The sequence below is a fragment of the Lactuca virosa genome, chromosome 2 (assembly GCF_052849685.1).
Source record: "Lactuca virosa cultivar CGN04683 chromosome 2, Lactuca_virosa_CGN04683_v6, whole genome shotgun sequence".
Taxonomy (NCBI): domain Eukaryota; kingdom Viridiplantae; phylum Streptophyta; class Magnoliopsida; order Asterales; family Asteraceae; genus Lactuca; species Lactuca virosa.
This window is the reverse complement of record NC_136427.1, coordinates 88,205,032-88,226,264: the sequence shown is the minus strand read 5'-3', so window position 1 is coordinate 88,226,264 and position 21,233 is coordinate 88,205,032. Positions and strand designations below refer to the sequence as shown.

The 21,233-nt window shown below is 44.1% G+C and overlaps 1 pseudogene; it reads right to left on the bottom strand.

Moving 5' to 3' along the window:
- Nucleotides 1–107: 107 nt before the first annotated feature.
- Nucleotides 108–3,899, bottom strand: LOC145157595 (uncharacterized; annotated as a pseudogene).
- Nucleotides 3,900–21,233: the final 17,334 nt, after the last annotated feature.

Below are 21,233 nucleotides of genomic sequence, written 5' to 3'. Positions count from 1 at the left end.
GCGACACAACTTTTAATACAAAAAGAAAAGAAAACTTGCAAACATGCAAGCAAAAATTGAATAAGCGTGACTACCTTAAATCCTTAATGAACAAGAAAAAAGACACGAGGTTACAAGTGGAGTGTAAATTTACGAATTTACCCCTTCTGGATATATCACTTGGCTTTTTTCATGAGTGTTGTGGTTCTATATTCACTGTCATCATGAATAAAGCTCCACCAGATATACGAAACAGGAATCACAATGGCATGTGAAATAGCATGGGCATCCAAAAAGCCCTTGTAGGGTGGAAAATCATAAATTTGAAATAAAATAATTTAATCCTTCACCAATTGTCACAACCCAAATCTTCCATTTAGATGGATGATTCGCAATTCCAGCCCATACCCCCCAAATCAGTACCTGTGCTACTCCCATTATAGCACAAACCTTCATATTTAAATCTGTATATAAAAGGTTTAAAAAGTTAAAAAGGTTAAAAAGGTGTTTTCCTTTTTATATTTTGAGGGGAAATGAACGATTACCATAGTCAAATTGGTAGTAGATTAAATAAAGAATGTGGGTGGTTACAAAGGCGATTAAAGGAGCTACAACCATGACACGTGTAGCTTCAGTTTTTATACTGAAAGCTCTTAGTATTGATACTATGAGAGAAAATCCAATAACTGTTGCTGCAGATGAGTAATCTAGCTTCTCTGTCATTTCCACATCCCTGAAGGATAAAATGGTCATTTATCATTTCAACAAGAAAACTTACATTGTTTCTTTTTGAGTTAATCTGGACTAATATAAAGGAGTGTTTCTTTTTAAGTTAATGATAACAGAGGCATATTAATCTCATTTGTAAATAGAAGGGTAAAATGGTCATTTACTCATATTCAGACAGTCCAGAAAATAAACAATAGTTTTTCTTTTTAATACTAACAGATGCGGCGTAATATGTTAAGTGGGAAAGATGGTGTTTTATCATTTCTAAATAGAAGGGTAAAATGGTCATTACTCAGATTCAAACAGTTGTATGAGAAAAATGTGCAAAAGGGTAATCTTTAAAGATGTGATAGGGATGAAAGTGAGGAGGAAAGTTAATGTTTGAAAGGATATTACTTACCTACTGTGATAAATAGCACTTCAAAATAAGAAGTTCATTGATAATGTCCCATAGATATGCCATAATTCAGTGTATTCATAGAAAGTTTGTCTATTTAGCCTTAAAGGGAGCTTGTAATTCACAAGAATGAAGAAGGATACCCATCCATGAAATTGAACAGCAAGATTAAAAGCAGAAAGTACCACACACATAGGTTCCTGAAATCAAGATTGAAGAATCAAGAATGAATATTTATCAAAGAGTTGATGTAAAGTAGAAGAATTTGAGGCACCTCAATCTTAAAGGCACGTCTGAGTGGCCATTTTCCATGATATTTGACAGTTGTATCGCCATATGTCTCTCTTTCTTCTTCCCTAACAAGCATACATTGGTATCTGCAGCCACTGAGACAATCCCATTTTTTCCATTTTATGTATAGTGGCTCTTGTAGATACCATGAATCACTCACCAATCAAGCATATAACTTGAATGCTATTCCATATATTATTTTAGTTATATTTAACGAATTTATTTTTTATAAAATAGAACTAAACGTAAAAGTTGTTTAAAATCCAAGTAAATGATCATAACTATGATATTTTTATTACTTTTATTGTCATTAAAAATTACGCGGATAAAAATGTAGTATTATGCAATTTTACATTCCATCCCATGATTAACTTAATCAAAGGTAAGGTATGAGCATATTTCCACCGCCATCTGTAAATTAAGAAAATAAATATGAATAAAGCTTTCAAACCTTCAATTGAGTCTTCACCCACAAAAAAGTTTTTATAGTATTTTGCACCCGAACCGTAGTTCAATTGTACTTACATGGTACTGGTTAAGAAGATGGATCAACTTTTTGACCACAAAAATGCAGGGCATGTAGCTGAGAAGGTAAGCCCGAGTAGCAGTTCAGATACCACAAGCAAGACTGCTACAAAAACTGTAAACTGTAACATAGATAGGTCAAAATTGAACTTCTGAAACGTTTCATCCTGCAAATTCTAACATAGATAGGTCAAAATCTTACCTACATCAACTTTAAGGTTGCTTTGTTAGAGAGAATGACTAGAATAGATTTCCCTTTTTCGCAAACCATGTGCTTATGACTAACTTAATAGGATCACTCTAACAAAAAAAAAAAAAAAAAAAAAAAAAAAAAAAAACTGTGTAGAGCTTCATATCAACTACTCCAGGGACTATTACGTAATTTAACATGAAGAATTTTGTTCAAATGAAAAGTTTGACTTTAAAGTTTATAAAAATCATTTAATAGAATTTACCTGACCCATGAACCGTGTTGATCCAGGATCTCCTTGCCTTCCTGCTCTGCCACGAAGCTTTGTAAAGCAAGAAATAAATTAAAATGTGAGTAACAAATCCAAAAGTATATGTTAAACTTATGTAAAACCTTAAAACACAATATTGACACTAAGTTACACTTACCTGATTATCATATCAATTCTTCGGGACTCATGTAAAGATGTTCCAATGACATGGAGACCACCAAGCCGTTTGACTTCCAATCCTTCAAGAAAACAATGAATTTCACAGTCCTTTAGAACCGATAAATATGCAATTGCAATGCAAGGACCAAGAGGTTACATCGTACCTATCTAGGGCTTCATTAGTTCATAGATGGCGATAGGGAGAAGTTGTAAAACCCTTAATCTACTTGTAGGTCCAACATATGCACAATGTAACGAGCCCTAATTTGTAGTCTTGTGAGCACGAGGATCCGTAAATGGTTGGATCTTAAACGAAGGCTTGTAAACTTGAGCAGTCGTCACAGTCTCGGTGAGGTGAGGTGAGCTCGAGGTTGTCGGCAGGAAGAGGTGAGCGGAGGTCTTCGGTGGGAAGAGGTGAGCGGAGGTCTTCGGTGGGAAGAGGTGAGCAGAGATGAGCGGAAGTGAGGCAGATGCAGCGAACCTTAGAGAGCATCCTTTTAAAAAGAACCCTAGATCCCCTGCGATTTTGTTATAAGTAAATAATCAGCGCGCGTTCATTTTAAGAATTATAAAGCGACATCCTGCACGACATGTTTTTAATGGGTGTCCTTCATGTTTTTATTTTTATTTTTCTGACACTAATTTTAGGTCACGCAAAAATGTGTATCCTAAATCCTTCACATTTTTGCAGAGATGACATTATTTTTAGGGCACACACTTTTGTGTATCCTAAATCTCCGTGTGTCATGGTTTGCATGTCATTAAAGGCCTATATTCTAGTAGTGCGGATCTTTGTTCCCTACTTGACTTGTTTCACCTCCTCCCTGGTTATCCATGGCAGATTCATCAAAGGTCACATATCTGCTCATGATAAATTTAGGAGTTCTTCCTTCTTTTGTACACCACAGTCGATAACCTTTTACTCCTATCGCATATCCTAGAAATATGCACTTCATTGCCCTTGACTCAAGTTTACTATCATTCACATGAGAATATGCGGGGCATCCAAATATACGTAAACCAGAATAGTCAGAGGTTTTCCCGGACCATACCTCTTGAGGAGTCTTCAAGTCTATTGCAGTTGATGGTGATCTGTTCACCAGATAGCATGCAGTGTTAACTGTTTCTGCCCAAAATTTCTTGGATAAGTTATCAAATATTCGCATGCACCTTGCACGCTGCATGAGTGTTTGGTTCATACGTTCTGTCACTCCATTTTGTTGTGGTGTGTGTCGTACAACGCGGTACCTCACTATACTTTCTACCTTGCAGAAATTATCAAATAGAGCATTGCAGAACTCCAACTCATTGTCAGTCCTCAGAGTCTTGACCTGTTTTCTAGTCCTTTTCTCAACCATGGTCTTCCACTCCTTGAATTTCCCAAACACCTCATCCTTCGTCTTCAGAAAGTACAACCAAACCTTCCTTGAATAGCCATCAATGAACGTCACGAAGTATGAGCATCCTCCTTAAGACTTCACTAGTGCAGGACCCCACAGATCTGAGTGAACATGCTCTTGGATTTCTTTGCTTGTGTTTTGACCGGTACGGAACTTCAATTTGCGATGCTTTTCCCTTGATGCAAGCTTCACAAAACTTTATCTTTCCAGTAGCCTCTCCACCAAGCAGTCCTTGTTTACTTAAAACTGACATGCCCTTCTGATCATGTGCCCCAACCTACGATGCCACAACTCTGTCTTGTCATCACCTTCATTCAAGGATTGGGAGATAGCCATCGTTCCCATAACCGTACTTCCTTCTAGGATATAGATCCCTCCACGATACATCTTCCCTTTCATTATAACCAAAGAGCCTTTGGTTACTTTGAGCCAGCCGCCTTCACCAGCGTACCTCATCCCATTCTTAGCCAATGTGCCAAGAGAAATTAGATTCTTCTGAAGTTCTGGAACGTACCAACAATCTAACTTCCTGACCATGCCATCATGCATCTTGATCTGCACTGTACCACTACCTTTGATACTGCTCACCCAATCATCACCCATCTTGACTGTGCCATCCCACTCTTTGAAGGAGTCGAACCAGTCACGATTATACGTCATGTGACAGGATGCTCCAGAATCTAAGACCCAAGCATCAGCAAAACTTGATGTACACACAGTCAGTACATCACCATCGTCCCCTTCATCAGAACTTTCCTGAACCACAGCAGCAGTGTTATTGCTGCTTGATTCACTCTTGGACTTCTCATTCCTCAGCTATGGACAATTTCGCTTGAAGTGCCCCTTCTGCTTATATTTATAGCATTTCATGTTTGATGAACCTTTAGACTTTGATTTTGAACATGATCTCCCTCTGTTTCCCCATTTCCTCTCTTCTGTCCTCCCTCTCCCTGCAAACAAACTGGAACTGGACACCTCCTCTCCACCTGAAACTTTTCTTTTCAGTTCCTTGGACATCAGAGAGTCCTTCACATCATTCATAGTGATCGTTGTCCTACCATAAAGCATGGTATCAATGAAATTATCATATGAGTTAGGAAGCGAACATAAGAGAATGAGCGCCTGATCTTCATCTTCAATCTTCACATTAACAACTTGTAGATCCAAGATGATACGATTGAAGTTATCCAGATGATCTTTCACTTGGGTACTTTCTGACATTCTGAGAGTGTACAACCTTTGCTTCTGCTACAACCTGTTCGTCAGTGAGTTGTTCTGGTACTTGTCACAAAGTTTATCCCAGAGCCCAGAAGCAGTTGTTTGATCCAAAACCTCCCTCAGTACTTCATCTGTCAAGCTCAATAGAATGGCACTATATGCCTTCGTCAGAATATCCATCTTCTTATCAGCCGCTATGTCCGTTGGCAGTTTTTCCTCTCCTTCCAGTGCCGCCGCACATCCTTGTTGAACCAGAAGAGCCCTCGTCTTCACCTTCCACAAAGTGAAGTCATTTGAGCCATTGAACTTCTCCAAATTGAACTTGTGAGTAGACATCTTCAATCACGGGAATACGAACCGCAGTTTTGATACCACTTGTTAGGAAGTAAAGCGGATAACTAGCAAGACCAAAAGCACACAAGGCACAGTATTTATGTGGTTCGGTCAAGATGACCTACGTCCACAGGCAGGAGGGGAGTATTCTTTATTTCAGAGCTCTTATATGGAGGTTACAAGTATAATTACACAGAGATTCGCCTATCACTCTAGAATTCAAGATACAAAATGACCTACCATGCATCCCTATTTATACTTGAGGAATCAGACCTAAAACCCTAATGGGCCAAGCCCATTGGCCCATAGGCCCATGAAGGGTGTCAACGAATCACAATCTGCCATGCAACATCTTCTAGAACATTCTTGAGCATTATCATCTTTTAAGCATACTTGGATCAACATGGCACAGCAAAGGAATCAATATGGCGCATCATGTACCAAGATGGTCCATGATGGCGCAATAGCTTCTTCATGGCGCAACAGCAACCCTAGTTGGCGCAACAGGGATCTAAATGGCGCAAGAGAATCAAGTATGATGCACAACATCAATCTTGGAGAAACATCATCACCACGAGCAACAGGCACATGCATGGCTCAACAAGGCCATACATGGATCGACAAGACAACAAGATGGCACAAGAGGAGAACAAGATGGATCAAGATCATCCCTCTTGACCCATCTCTTCATCATGTAGCGCAACAAGGACCCCTTGTTGCTCCATATCCCTTCCAAGTTCTCCAAACTCCTTCCAGGTGATCCAAACCCCCTTGCACACGATCCGTTCCTTTGGCACTTGATCTATTCCTTTGTCTGATGATCCATTCCTCTCTTAGAAGATCTGTTTCTTTGTCACATGCTCCATGAACCCCAAGTTCTCCATTTAGGTCCAAGTGCTCCAAATGCTTCATGAACATGATCCAAATGCTCTAAATGCTCGATTCACATTTAACAATTACCCATGAGCCCACAACATAAGTCTGGCTTGCCCTCGGCCCACAGCTTATGTCTGGCTTGCTCCCCGGCTTGATCAATCCTTGGACTGAAAACCGCTAAGCCCTCAGTACGAGTCTGGCATGCCCTTCCCGACCATCAGCTCGTATCTAGAATGCTCATGAGTCCTCAGTATGAGTCTGGCATGCCTTCCCTGGCCCTCAGCTCATATCTGGCATACTCCAGAGTTTGTTGGCTACAACACGGAGCAATACAACCTCAACCCAACCCATACAATATGTTGACATATAACAGATAATATCATATACAGATAAACAGACAGTATCACAGGTAGTCCTACAGATCTACCAGACTATTATATCAAATCTAGCATGCATATCTATTCCATACTCAGCATATCAACAAATATCTGGTTATCAAACCAATAGGTTGGCCTTGGTGCCTTCGACCTGAAAGTACAGTGAGGAAAACTCACCTCACAAGTAGTGCAGAACTGATAAGGTTTGACTTCGAATCTCAGCTCTCGACTCGAATGCCTACAACCACCATGTGACCAATTCCATCAAGATTCCAAAATACCCAAATTACCCTCAAAAGTCACACTTGGTCAACCATGGTCAAAGTCAGAGTCAACGGTCAAGGTCAACAGTCCATGTTGACCCAACTCTTCGAGTGCACCCATGAACTCGTCGAGTTTCTGTAGTACTCAGAAGGTCGAGAAAACCCTAGCCAACTCAACGAGTTTTCCCCAGCTTAACACATTCAGTCCTTATATCGAAACTAAGGCTTCAAAATGTAGATATGATACCTTGGAGCTGGAAAACCACATAAATGTAACGACGTAAATTTCCAAAACAATTTTTCATTTTTAAAACATACTTTTATTCATAAGGTACTATCAAAACATAGTGTATCCAATGTTATCATGACAAAACATATCCCAGAGTCTCAAGACATAAACTTCATGAGTGTGTACGGATCATGTCGGCGCCTTCCCGCGATCCTCGCTAGTACCTGAAACACATAACACAAAAACTATAAGCATAAATGCTTAGTGAGTTCCCCAAAATACCACATACGCACATACGCCACTCAAGGCTATAAGACCTTCCGTTCACTGGGTCTCAGAGGACTTCCGTCCCACAACCCTGGTAGACCTTCCGGTCCTACCCGTAATGACGTTCCGGTCCATATCATCTTGACCTTCCGGTCCATATCATCTTGACCTTCTGGTCCATATCATAATGACCTTCCGGTCCTTAGCATTCATAACATACATAACACATCCATATCATATAACAGCATACAACACATACATCTCGTAGCATATAAGACCTTCCGGTCACACGTAGGTACCACTCAAGGTACAATATAGTGAGAAGACTCACCTTGTACGAAGTCGGATAAACTCTCATAGCACATACATCTCGTAGCATAAAAGACCATTCCCGATCAATATCCTCTCATAGCCTCATCTCAAAAGATTGGGTATAAGGCCATTCTACCCCTCCCTGAACTCTCCTCAATCAGCTTGACCAAAACCTTAAGGTTAACTGAAGTCAACGGTCAAACTTTGACCCGACTCGTCGAGTACACAAGGGCGACTCGGCGAGTCTACGCGGGTCCTCTGAATCCTTCTAGCCTCACTTGGCACGTCGAGTCGTCCCTTCACTCGACGGGTTACACCTGTCACGAATCACAGGGCAACCCCGACTCGACTCGTCGAGTCCACTTATGAACTCGGCGAGTAGCGTCCATGGCAACACTCAAATGACCTTCTGAGGTCAGATCCGCTTCTCTAACCTATAGATCTGCCCTCCCCATTTACAATAATCACGTAAAGGTCCGACCTTTACACTCATGCAACACACATAGGGCTCTCTTTGGTGAAATCATCTCTAAAAAGGCAACCTAAGATCATTTCTTCCATGGAACAACATAAAGCAGGTTGGGTAAGGCTCTTTGGACCTCTAAAGGTCCAGATCCAGAGTCTAACACTCAAAGGGACAATATACTCATCATTTCAAGCCAATAAAAGGGTATAGAAAACCCTAAATTCAAGGATCTCATACTAAACAGAAGAAGGGATCGATTTACTACCTCAAAGTTGCAGATCCAAGCTGGGAACCCACAGAATAGCAATCCCCTTGACCTCCTCTTGCTGGAAACACCTTCTTCTTTGCAAAAACACACTAATAAGGATCAAAACGGCTCTCTCTCTTATACCACTCGTTCAAGCTCTCTAGGGTTTCTCTCTCTGGACTGGTAGCCGCAATTGAGGGCTATAAGGACCCTTAAATAGGGCACAGGCCCAAAGATTTAGGGTTTTTGTCCACAGCGCGGACTCGTTGAGTCCACCCATCGACTCGTCGAGTCCCTTCATTAATCCAGTCAGCAAATCGCGATCCTACTCGACGAGTCTAGGCGTCAACTCGTCGAGTCCCTCCTCATAACTCAAAAGAAATATTTAAATTGTCATGCCTGGAAATCCGGATGTTATAATTCTCCCCCACTTGAAATAGATTTCGTCCTCGAAATCGCTCCTCAACCACATAGATAGAAACCAAACACTCAAAAAGCACCACTGAAAGGTTCTCACGCCAAAGCGATATCTTCCTCCATGAATACCTGGATCAGACCAGGAACTCCAAATTTGGAACAAAACCGGCCCCTCTGTCGCTAAAATACCCCTTTCTGACCTTCCCAGAATCGGGAAACTCTAGTGTCCTGGCTCGCCGCCAGACCGCCCACTCACGCTATCACCATGATATTCGCCCTTCGAACATCAAACCCTGATAACCCACTGCTCCTCTGATTCTCACAAGACAAAATACGACAATCGGCTACCGATCACTCATACCAACGTACCAAAACAGTCCGAATCACGCCCCAAGGAACGAAAGGGTTTACCTCCCACCAGGGCTCACCCACTGAACTACTATCAGAATCCATCCGAACAATAAACTTTCAACATCCTGTTCTCTGACACAAGAGAATCATGCTCGCTCTGAAATCTTCAGTCATCTAAAATCAAGCCTCAGATGCATCCCTCGTATCCCTTTTTAACACTGAGTACCAGGTCTGATCTCGACCCAGCAGTTGGACCTCCAGGGTCATCCGTTGCATTATCCCAACCGTCTCCATGGTTTCCTTCTTACTATAACTACATTGGCCCAAAGTGACACACAAGCAGCGAAGTTTGCTTAACCCTAAGCGAATGCTACCTTCCCAACTGGAGATCGACTCGATCCCGACCTCTGTCATCTGTTACTCATCGTTCCATGCAACTTGCGGTACCTCCCGTACCCGAGTGCTGACCCACACAGGTCTAAGACATCAGATGACAAACAATACTCTTCAACATGGAACCCACCTCAGAATCCAGAATCTCATCTCGCCTTTCCAACGCACCACCAGAGCCAAACTCAAACTCGAGAGTTTGGTCCAACCTAGATTTGGAACCACTCATCCCAACGAAGCACTCAACTCAGAACTCATTTCCCGCAACCCATGCGTACTTCACTTATCCCATTATTTCGGATTGTGATGACCACACCTTACTCAGAACATAATGACTCCCTATCATTGAGGAGACCCCGGTCTCGCCCCTGGTCCGACCATCAGGTTCCCAAAAACTCATAAATTAGGGCCACCCCATGCCTAGAACTCTTCTGTGCCATGCTCTGATCAAAGAGTACCTTATCATGACAACTTCTCGCTGACTAGTGTGTACTACGTCTTCCCGTAGCATCACATCAACCTCTCACTGACTGGTGAATACTACGGCTTCCCGCGGTATCACCACAACCTCTCACTGACTGATGAGTACTACGGCTTCCCGTAGCATCACAACAACCTCTGACTAGTGAGTACTACGGCTTCCTGTAGCATCACCACAACCTCTCACTGACTGGTGAGTACTACGGCTTCTCGTAGATTCACAACAACCTCTGACTAGTGAGTACTACGGCTTCCCGTAGCATCACAACAACCTCTGACTAGTGAGTACTACGGCTTCCCGTAGCATCACAACAACCTCTGACTAATTCACAGTCCGCGGATCAATCCTAGATAGGTGCATGCACTTACCCAAATTATGCATCACTATATATGGCGGCAATCATCATAACAAAACACCTTTCCCTGCTACGATACATATTCTTGGACAATCTCACTTGCTGTCATTAACCGAAAGGGCTCCCACTGGAATCATCGATGCTTGACCCACCACTTGCCGTCTCCACTCAAGACTCAAAATTATCTGAAATCCAATGCATTAAATTCGGATACCTCGATACACCTCATAGGACCTCACGACGTCTCATCTCATCCACTGATCTTCCTGTTCCACAACCTGAAATTGGTTGTCTAACCAACTTCTGCCCTTTTCAAGCTGAATAACAGCCCCATCATTGAACCAGAATTTCTAATCCGCCGAACTCACCCTACGAGCCAACCATCTCGAATTCACCATTATGACCTTGAAGAATTCCCGTTCACCCCAAGGTCTCCGATCAACGGCCACTTGCCGTGGAGGCACTCATCCTTTTCAAACATAACACATGCATTAACTCGCTCTGCACCTCGTCTCAATCACCAACAACCTTGGGCTCAATGAATTCGCACCGCCGGTCTCTATATCCAGATCTCTAACCATTCTCGATCGAAACTCTGATCCCCTCAATAAAATACCCGGTTCTCCCCCACTTAGGGTTCGAACCATCCCCAATCGGCGCACCAGCAATCTATCACGCCGACTGTTTCCACCAGTAATCATCGCACCTACTCTTGGAAGGTGCTACACAATGCTCGATGATCTCCCGACAGAGATCGAGCAACTCCAAATGCCCTGAAACTCAGTAGTACGGGCCCATACTACCTTCCACGTCTATCCGTACTTTCCTCAAGAATTGCCTCAACTCAACCAAGTCCTTTCTACTAATACTGCGGTTCTCGTGCTACTCACGCCCTAGGCTTGCCCTAAGTAATCGCCATCCCACTCTCTGCCATCAGCTGCACAAGAAGTCCCTGCTTTCTTTCCCAAACTAGCTCGCGAATAATATTACATATTACTCACACTAGATAATTCTTCGAATGAGAGGTCCTACCCTACAACGGTTGGACTCAGACAAGAGCTGCGAAGCAGGGCTAGACCCAACCTTCTGAAATTATTTAGTCCTTGCAATATGTAACGTAACATATTCGTTTACTAGTTAGTGAGAGACAACTAGAACTCCTAAAAGCACATAGCAAGCAACATTCGTGCATTGAGTACACATAATCAAGTATATACTATTCTGGCTATCATACTGACTGATCTGTACTAGCATGCAATTCTCATAAAGCTGGAACACATAAAGCAGGCACATAAGGCATCATTCCTAGATCCTTAGTCCTATTCTAGCATGCTGTTCTACTGAAACTGGAACTGATAATCATAACAATAACTTGTATGGGTACTTTGGGGAAAACTTACTTGAGCTCGGCCGGTCGCGCACATCACACACCTTGTTCTTTCTTTCTCGAAACTCTTTTAATTAATCTTTAGAAAAATCATTTCTTTATAAAAATCTTTTAATCCCTCGATTTGAGTCCAGACACCCCCGAAGGTGTGTCTGAATCCCTCAAACCAGGGCTCTGATACCAACTTGTAACATCCCAAAAATACCAGCTAAAAATTTCATTTTTAAATTAGGTTAATACATAAAAACATCGTTACAAAACATTCATAATATTAATTCATGTCTGAAAACCGGTAACATCATAGTAAAATATTCATAGTACATCCCAGAAAATCCATAGTGCGGAAACAAGAGTGTGTGTGATATGCCGCTACCGTGCCGGCTCCTTTCCCCTAGCTGAAAAGGTACCTGAAAACAAAACTATAAAACGTAAGCACGAAGCTTAGTGAGTTCCCCCATCATACCACATACCATACAATCATATAACATACATATAATGTCAGGCATATCTGGGTGCCCGACCTACCCCTTCGGTCCTCTCGACCGGATACTGCCTAGCATATCTGAGTGTTGGCCTCCCCTTAGGTCCTCTCGACCGAATACTGCCTAGCATATCTGGGTGCTGGCCTCCCCTTCGATCCTCTCGACCGGATACTGGGGACTATTTCACCCCCTACCACTACCACATAAAACCCTAGCATATAAACATAAATCACATACTGCCTAGCATATCTGGGTGCTGGCATACCCCTTCGGTCCTGTCGACCGGATACTGCCTAGCATATCTGGGTGCTGACCTCCCCTTCGGTCCTCTCGACCGGATACTGGGGACTATTTCACCCCTCTACTACTACCACATAACATGTACACATAATCATATTCTATCTAGCATGACTGGGTATGACTACCCCCTTCGGCCCTATCGACCGGAAATCCTGGGGACTATCTCCCCTACTGCTACTAGCATATAACATCATATCATACTAGCACATAACATATCAGGTAGTAGAAAACCTAGATGATATCACGAAGACAATCATCCAACATACAACTCCTACTGGTGGGCCGGCATTGTGGCCGTAGACCCACCGCTACTGGAAGGTAACTCACCTCGAGGGTAGCTGCTGAAAACCCGCTCAACCTACGCCTGGCTGCCGCACCGGTAACCCTCCGGCTATAAATCTGTAATCATGGATTAGGTACTCATAAATACCCCTTAGGTCAAATGACTAGTCAAAGTCAACTTCTTGGTCAAAGTCAACTCTCTGATTGACTGGACTCGCCGAGTCCATATAGCGACTCGCCGAGTCCTTCTACGTCTAGCCCGACTCTGACTCATCGGGTCCCTGTTCCCACTCACTGAGTCAGCCTGACTCGCTAAACGGGGACGACTAACAAACCCGCGACTGGACTCGCCGAGTCCGACGAACAGATCTCACAATTCGCTCCAATCTTCCATCAGAACATCAACCTTGGAGATTTGGAGATTCTGGGACTATAGCTACACGTTAAATTGCTAATTCCACGTGCGACTACGAATGGTTGGGCCTCCTACACTTAAACCCTTCTTATCCTAGTGACAGTTCATATGACTCGCCGAGTTTGAAGAACAACTCGCCGAGTTCAAGGCTATATTCAAGGGACTCGCCGAGTTTGAAGAACGACTCGCCGAGTCTAAGGCCATCTTCATGGAACTCGCCAAGTGCACTTTGGCACTCGCCGAGTTTCCTTCGACTTCTTCACCCAATCTGGCCAAATCTGAGACATGCAACTGATCCAACTCATGGGTCTCAGTTCCTAGGGTCTGGTTATCACACATACACACGAAATCTGGGGGTTTTAAGGCTTGAAGATCAACCATTGGGGACAAAAAGGAACCTAAGAGCTAATGAGCAAAGTGAGGGCTTTATTACCTGATTTGATGCCTTCCCCAGAGTAGATTTCGGATCTACCTTCACTTCTGGAACACTCCAACTTCCTCCTTCTTCTTCTAAGCTCCAAAACCTTCTTGGAAGATCAAAATCACTCAAGAACACTAAAGGGGCTAGGGTTGTTCTCTACTGCTCTCTGGGAGGAAAATGGGACGAAATAGGTGTTTTAGAATGGGTAAAATAGGGTGCAATGTCTGAAAATAGAGTTTCATCCAGACATGTGGACTCGCCGAGTCCATATGTCGACTCGCCGAGTTCCCCGCTTAAATCCCATGTCCACCTCGCTGCTGCTCGGCGAGTCGGGACACAGACTCGCCGAGTTCATGGCAAGAATTTAAGAAAATACTTAAATAAAATCGTACCAGGAATCCGGTGTTACACAATCCCCACGGAATAACCGGTAAAAACCAGAAATACTAACCGCCACATGTCATGGTACTCAAACCGCGTGGCCACCTCTCGATCTGCTATGAATCATGGTACCTGCACCATGTTATCTCCTCTTAATCTTCTATGAATCCTGGTACTCGAACCATGTTCCCTCTTCTCATTCCACCTCACATCATGACACTCGAACCATGACATCACCTCTCGACCTGCTACAACTCATGGTACTCGAACCATGACGTCACTTCTCAATCCGCTACTTATCATGGTACTCGAACCATGACATCACTTCTCAATCCGCTACTTATCATGGTACTCGAACCATGTCATCACTTCTCAATCCGCTACTTAAAATCCTCCGGATTAGCCTTCCGGATCGCCGCGGTCATCTCGTCATGAATCATATGGCGAATCTCATCATCGCTAACACCGCTGCTCTCCGGTGTGTGTGCTGTACCAACCATGATGTCTCTGAAACACAACACAAAGATACCAGAGACTCGATCGAGTATACTCGCACTCGATCACCCAACCCTACTTGTTCCTTGGTACCCTAAGCATTCTTACTTGGACTGCTCACTGATCCGGTGTTTCCAGTAGTACGGCCCCTATACTACCTTTCACACCACATCAGTATTCATCCCAAGTCCTCCTCCTAGGATCCCAGATCACAAGTACTCTACACCTCGCTAAGCATAGGCTACCCTTCGGTAGACCTCTCATAAGCTCCTCACTGCTACCTACTCACTCTCGAAGCATCACATAGCAGCAGTAATCTCCTAGGCTAAGGCATCACAAATCAGGCCACTCTAGTCCTAATATGAATACCTAGCCTACTCTAGCATGCATAATATATCATATCATATCTCATAATACATAATGTAAGGGTATTTTGGGAAATCACCGTTCGGGCGTTGGCTGATCGTACACACTGCTCCTTTCTGCTTTTCTCAAAGTCTTTTACTCTTTTAGAAAAATTGTTCCTTTTTATGAAAAACTTTCTAAAATCCTCAGTTTGAGTTCAGATACGCCCGAAGGTGCATCCGAATCCCTCAAACCAAGGCTCTGATACCAACTTGTAACGACGTAAATTTCCAAAACAATTTTTCATTTTTAAAACATACTTTTATTCATAAGGTACTATCAAAACATAGTGTATCCAATGTTATCATGATAAAACATATCCCAGAGTCTCAAGACATAAACTTCATGAGTGTGTACGGATCATGCCGACGCTTTCCCGCGATCCTCGCTAGTACCTAAAACACATAACACAAAAACTGTAAGCATAAATGCTTAGTGAGTTCCCAAAAATACCACATACGCACATACGCCACTCAAGGCTATAAGACCTTCCGTTCACTGTGTCTCAGAGGACTTCCGTCCCACAACCCTAGTAGACCTTCCGGTCCTACCCGTAATGACCTTCCGGTCCATATCATCTTGACCTTCCGGTCCATATCATCTTGACCTTCTGGTCCATATCATAATGACCTTCCGGTCCTTAGCATTCATAACATACATAACACATCCATATCATATAACAGCATACCACACATACATCTCGTAGCATATAAGACCTTCCGGTCACACATAGGTACCACTCAAGGTACAATATAGTGAGAAGACTCACCTTGTACGAAGTCGGATAAACTCTTGTGCTTGACGTCCCGACCTAGCCTCCTCCTATCATACGAATAACATTCCCGATCAATATCCTCTCATAGCCTCATCTCAAAAGATTGGGTATAAGGCCATTCTACCCCTCCCTGAACTCTCCTCAATCAGCTTGACCAAAACCTTAAGGTTAACTGAAGTCAACGGTCAAACTTTGACCCGACTCGTCGAGTACACAAGGGCGACTCGACGAGTCCACGCGGGTCCTCTGAATCCTTCTAGCCTCACTTGGCACGTCGAGTCGTCCCTTCACTCGACGGGTTACACCTGTCACGAATCGCGGGGCAACCCCGACTCGACTCGTCGAGTCCACTTATGAACTCGGCGAGTAGCGTCCATGGCAACACTCAAATGACCTTCTGAGGTCAGATCCGCTTCTCTAACCTATAGATCTGCCCTCCCCATTTACAATAATCACGTAAAGGTCCGACCTTTACACTCATGCAACACACATAGGGCTCTCTTTGGTGAAATCATCTCTAAAAAGGCAACCTAAGATCATTTCTTCCATGGAACAACATAAAGCAGGTTGGGTAAGGCTCTTTGGACCTCTAAAGGTCCAGATCCAGAGTCTAACACTCAAAGGGACAATATACTCATCATTTCAAGCCAATAAAAGGGTATAGAAAACCCTAAATTCAAGGATCTCATACTAAACAGAAGAAGGGATCGATTTACTACCTCAAAGTTGCAGATCCAAGCTGGGAACCCACAGAATAGCAATCCCCTTGACCTCCTCTTGCTAGAAACACCTTCTTCTTTGCAAAAACACACTAATAAGGATCAAAACGGCTCTCTCTCTTATACCACTCGTTCAAGCTCTCTAGGGTTTCTCTCTCTGGACTGGTAGCCGCAATTGAGGGCTATAAGGACCCTTAAATAGGGCACAGGCCCAAAGATTTAGGGTTTTTGTCCACAGCGCGGACTCGTCGAGTCCACCCATCGACTCGTCGAGTCCCTTCATTAATCCAGTCAGCAAATCGCGATCCTAATCGACGATTCTAGGCATCAACTCGTCGAGTCCCTCCTCATAACTCAAAAGAAATATTTAAATTGTCATGCCTGGAAATCCGGATGTTACAATAAAGTTGCGAACTTTATGTTCATGCATGCCAACAAGAAGCTCTAGAACTCATGAAAGGCTTAATAAAAGACTTAATGCATGAATGAGGCCTAGAACCTAATGTATCTTGCAACTTGAAGCCAAATGAGGCCACAAAATGGCCAGATCTAAAGTGAAAACCCATAAAACACTCAACTCCTTTAACAACCCGACAATGAGCCAATAATCACAATAAAACTTCAAGGAAGAGATCTAAGAAATAAGGAAGCAAGGTATCGACTTTATAACTCAAAAATACTGCAACAAGTGGGAAGGTTCTGGATCTATAGCCTTCCTTTCAAACTAGACACTTCACACTTCATGGCTCCTTCAAAAGAATACAAAAAATCAACTCTCCAAGCTCTTCACAAGCTCACACACTCAACTTTGGAAGATTATACATGAAATTAGGGTTTCTGGACAGAGGAGGTTGGTAAGGAGGCCGGCTAAAGGGCTTAAGGCCTTTAAATAGGGAGCAACACCCTAAAAATTAAGGTTTATTTCTCAGTTGCCAAATCGCTGAGTTGAGGCACCTCGACTCGCCGAGTTGGTTCAATTATATCTGTGGCCAAAAGTCACCTCAACGTGCCGAGTTGAGGCTGCTAACTCGCCGAGTTCCAAAGGAAACATGTTAACAGAATTAAAATTTCATACCTGAGGATTGAGATGTTACAACTCTCCCCCACTTGGACTATGCTTCGTCCTCGAAGCCTGCTGCGGTGAATAATTTTGGGTAATGCTCCCGTATCTCAGCCAACGGCTCCCAGGTCCACTCAGAGCCCCTCTGATGCTGCCACCGTACCTTTACCAAGGGTACTTCCTTGCTACGCAAAAATTTTACTTTCCTATCCAGGATAGCTACCGGCCTCTCGACATAGTTCAGGCGCTCATCAACCAGAATATCATCCAATAATACCACTGCATCCTCGTCCAGAACGCACTTTCGCAGTTGTGAAATGTGGAAAGTGCTATGAATCTGACCGAGCTCCTCCGGAAAATCCAATCTATATGCAACCTTGCCAAACCTGGAAATAATCCAGAATGGTCTGATATATCGGGGACCCAATTTCCCCCTCTTCCTGAAACGAATCACACCTTTCCAAGGTGAGACCTTCAGTAACACCATGTCACCAACCTGAAACTCCAACTCAGATCGGTGCTGGTTGGCATAGCTTTTCTGGCGACTCTGAGCAGTCTACAATCTTTGCTTGATCTGCTGAATCATCTCTGTAGTATACAAAACCACCTCGATCCGACCCATGACCCTGTGACCAACCTCGCCCCAACAAATGGGGTGCGACATATCCGCCCATACAAAAGCTCAAAAGACGGAGCACCAATGCTGGAGTGAAAAATGTTGTAGTAGGAGAACTCTGCAAGTGGTAGGTAGGAGTCCCAACTCCTACCAAAATCAATAACGCGTGCTCGCAACATATCTTCGAGGGTCTGAATGGTCCGCTCACTCTGGCCGTCGGTCTGCGGATGATAAAATGTGCTGAAGTGTAGCATCGTGCCCAGTTCCTCATGGAACTTCCGCCAAAATCGGGAGGTGAACCGAACATCACGGTCTGAAACAATAGAGACCGAAACCCTATGGCGATCAACGATCTCGCGAATATACACATCGGCCAACTTCTCGGCCGACGAGTTCTCCCGAATTGCTAGAAAGTAGGCACTCTTGGTCAATCGATCCATGATGACCCAAATAGCATCAAAACCCTTTGCCGTCTTCGGCAACTTGGTGATGAAGTCCATCAAAATCTGCTCCCATTTCCACATGGGAACCTCCAGAGGCTGCAACTTGCCATATGGCCTCTGATGCTCAGCCTTGACCATCCTACAGGTCAAGCACCTCTTGATGTACCAGGCAATCTCCCTTTTCATGCACGACCACCAATAACTCAACCTCAGATCCCGATACATCTTGGAGGCCTCTGGATGGATAGAAAAATTAGACTTATGAGCCTCCTCCAACACAATCTGTCTGACCCCACCAGACATAGGAACTCATACTCGACCGCAACGGATCAAAAAACCACGACTGTCCAGATGAAACCTGGTGATCTCGCCCCTGATCCTCTCAATCTTCCAATTTTCTTCCTGCACTCCCTCGGCCTGAGCCTCCCTAATCAACCCTACCAGCGGAAAATCCACAAATATCCTCATACATGACATCTCAATAGAAGATCCGTCCGACTTGCGGCTCAGGGCATCCGCCACCACATTCGCTTTACCTGGATGGTAAAGGATCTTACAGTCATCATCCTTGACTACTTCCAGCCACCTACGCTGCCTCATGTTCAGATTCAGCTGATCCATAATATGCCTCAAACTCTTGTGATCCGTGTGGATAGTACAGTGGACCCCATAAAGGTAATGTCTCCAAATCTTGACGGCAAAAACCACCGCCCCCAACTCAAGATCATGCGTGGCATATCTCGTCGCGTCCGGCTTCAGCTGCCACGAAGCATAAGCTATCACTCGTCCTCTCTATATGAGGACTGCCCCGAACCCGGTGATGGACGCATCACAGAAAACCACAAAATCCTCGATTCCCTCAGGGAGGGTCAAAACTGGGGCCTCGCAAAGTCTCTAGTGAAGGGTCTCAAATGCTGACTGCTGCTCAGGGCCCCACCAGAAATCCACCCTTCCTCGTCAGATGAGTGAGGGGTACTGCAATCTTGGAGAAATCCTGAATAAATCTCTAGTAGTATCCTGTCAAACCCAACAAACTCCTGATATCTGAGGGGGATTTTGGAACCTCCCACTACATCACTGCCTCGATTTTAGCCGGATCGACCAAAATCGTTCTCGCCTCATACCCGATTCATCAAATCCATGAATACCGCATGCGTATTGGTGAGCCCGAATGACATCACCACGAACTCATAATGCCCATAACGAGTTCGGAACGTGGTCTTCTCCATGTCCCCCTCCCTCACCCTGACCTGATGGTACCCAGACCTCAGATCAATCTTGGAGAACCAAGATGCTCCCTGCAACTGATCGAAAAGATCATCAATCCGCGGAAGGGGATAACGTTTCTTCACCGTTAACTTGTTCAACTCCCGATAATCGATGCATATCCAGTGTGAACCATCCTTCTTCTTGACGAATAGAATTGACGCTCCCCACGGAGAACTGCTCGGCCGGATGAACTGCTTGCCTAGCAACTCCTACAGCTGAGATGACAGCTCCTGCATCTCAGGCGGTGCCAATCGATATGACGCCTTTGCAATAGTGTCCGCACCTGGCACAAGGTCGATCCAGAACTCAACCTGCCTCTCCAGAGGCACACCGGGTAAATCCTCCGGGAATACATCAGCGAACTCCCTGACAATTGGAACATCAGCAACCGACACCTGATCCCCAACTCGCATATCCACTACGTAAGCCAAATAACATGCACACACATGCTGAATATACTGTCGAACCCTGGCGGCCGAACAAAACCCTGAACCCATCCTGGTGTGCTCTCCATAAATAATCAGTTCTCCCCCACTTGGGGTTCGAACTACCACACGCTGACCCTCGCAATCAATCATGGCACCGAAATGGATCAGACAATCCATACCCACAATCACGTAGACATCCCCTATGGGAATAGGAATCAAATCGATCGGAAAGGATACCCCAAAGATCTACAGAACGCAACCCTGATAAACCGAAGAAGCAGAAATCCTGTGTTCGTTGGCGATAGAAACTTGCAGCGGACACTCCAACTCCCCTATGGGCAAAGCAAAGTCCCTACTAAAAGACCGAGAAACAAAGGAACGACTCGCACTGGATTCAAACAATACAAGAGCAGGCAAGGAGTTCACTAAGAACGTACCTAACAGAGGTACAAACATATGAGCATAAAACAAACATAATCAATAAGATAATGGATAGAAACATATCAATCACAACATCTGGTGTTGTCCTGGCCTCCTCGGTAGTAAGCTGGAAAGCGCAACCCGAGCACTCGGGGGCTCCGCCATGCCCTGACTCCCGTCAGTGATCCTCAAAGTAGCCGGTACTGGAGCCTGTGTCGGCCTGGCAGCGAGCGATTGACAGTTGGTGTTCACATGGCCAACCTGGTCGCAATGATAACAAATCCTAATATGTTTTATGGAGGAAAAGAGATAATCTAGCTGTTTTTTGACAGAAACCATTAATGATTCAAAAATAGGACTAATGATTGCATATACAAAACTCATCTTTTAATATTCATGCTCCTCACATGTT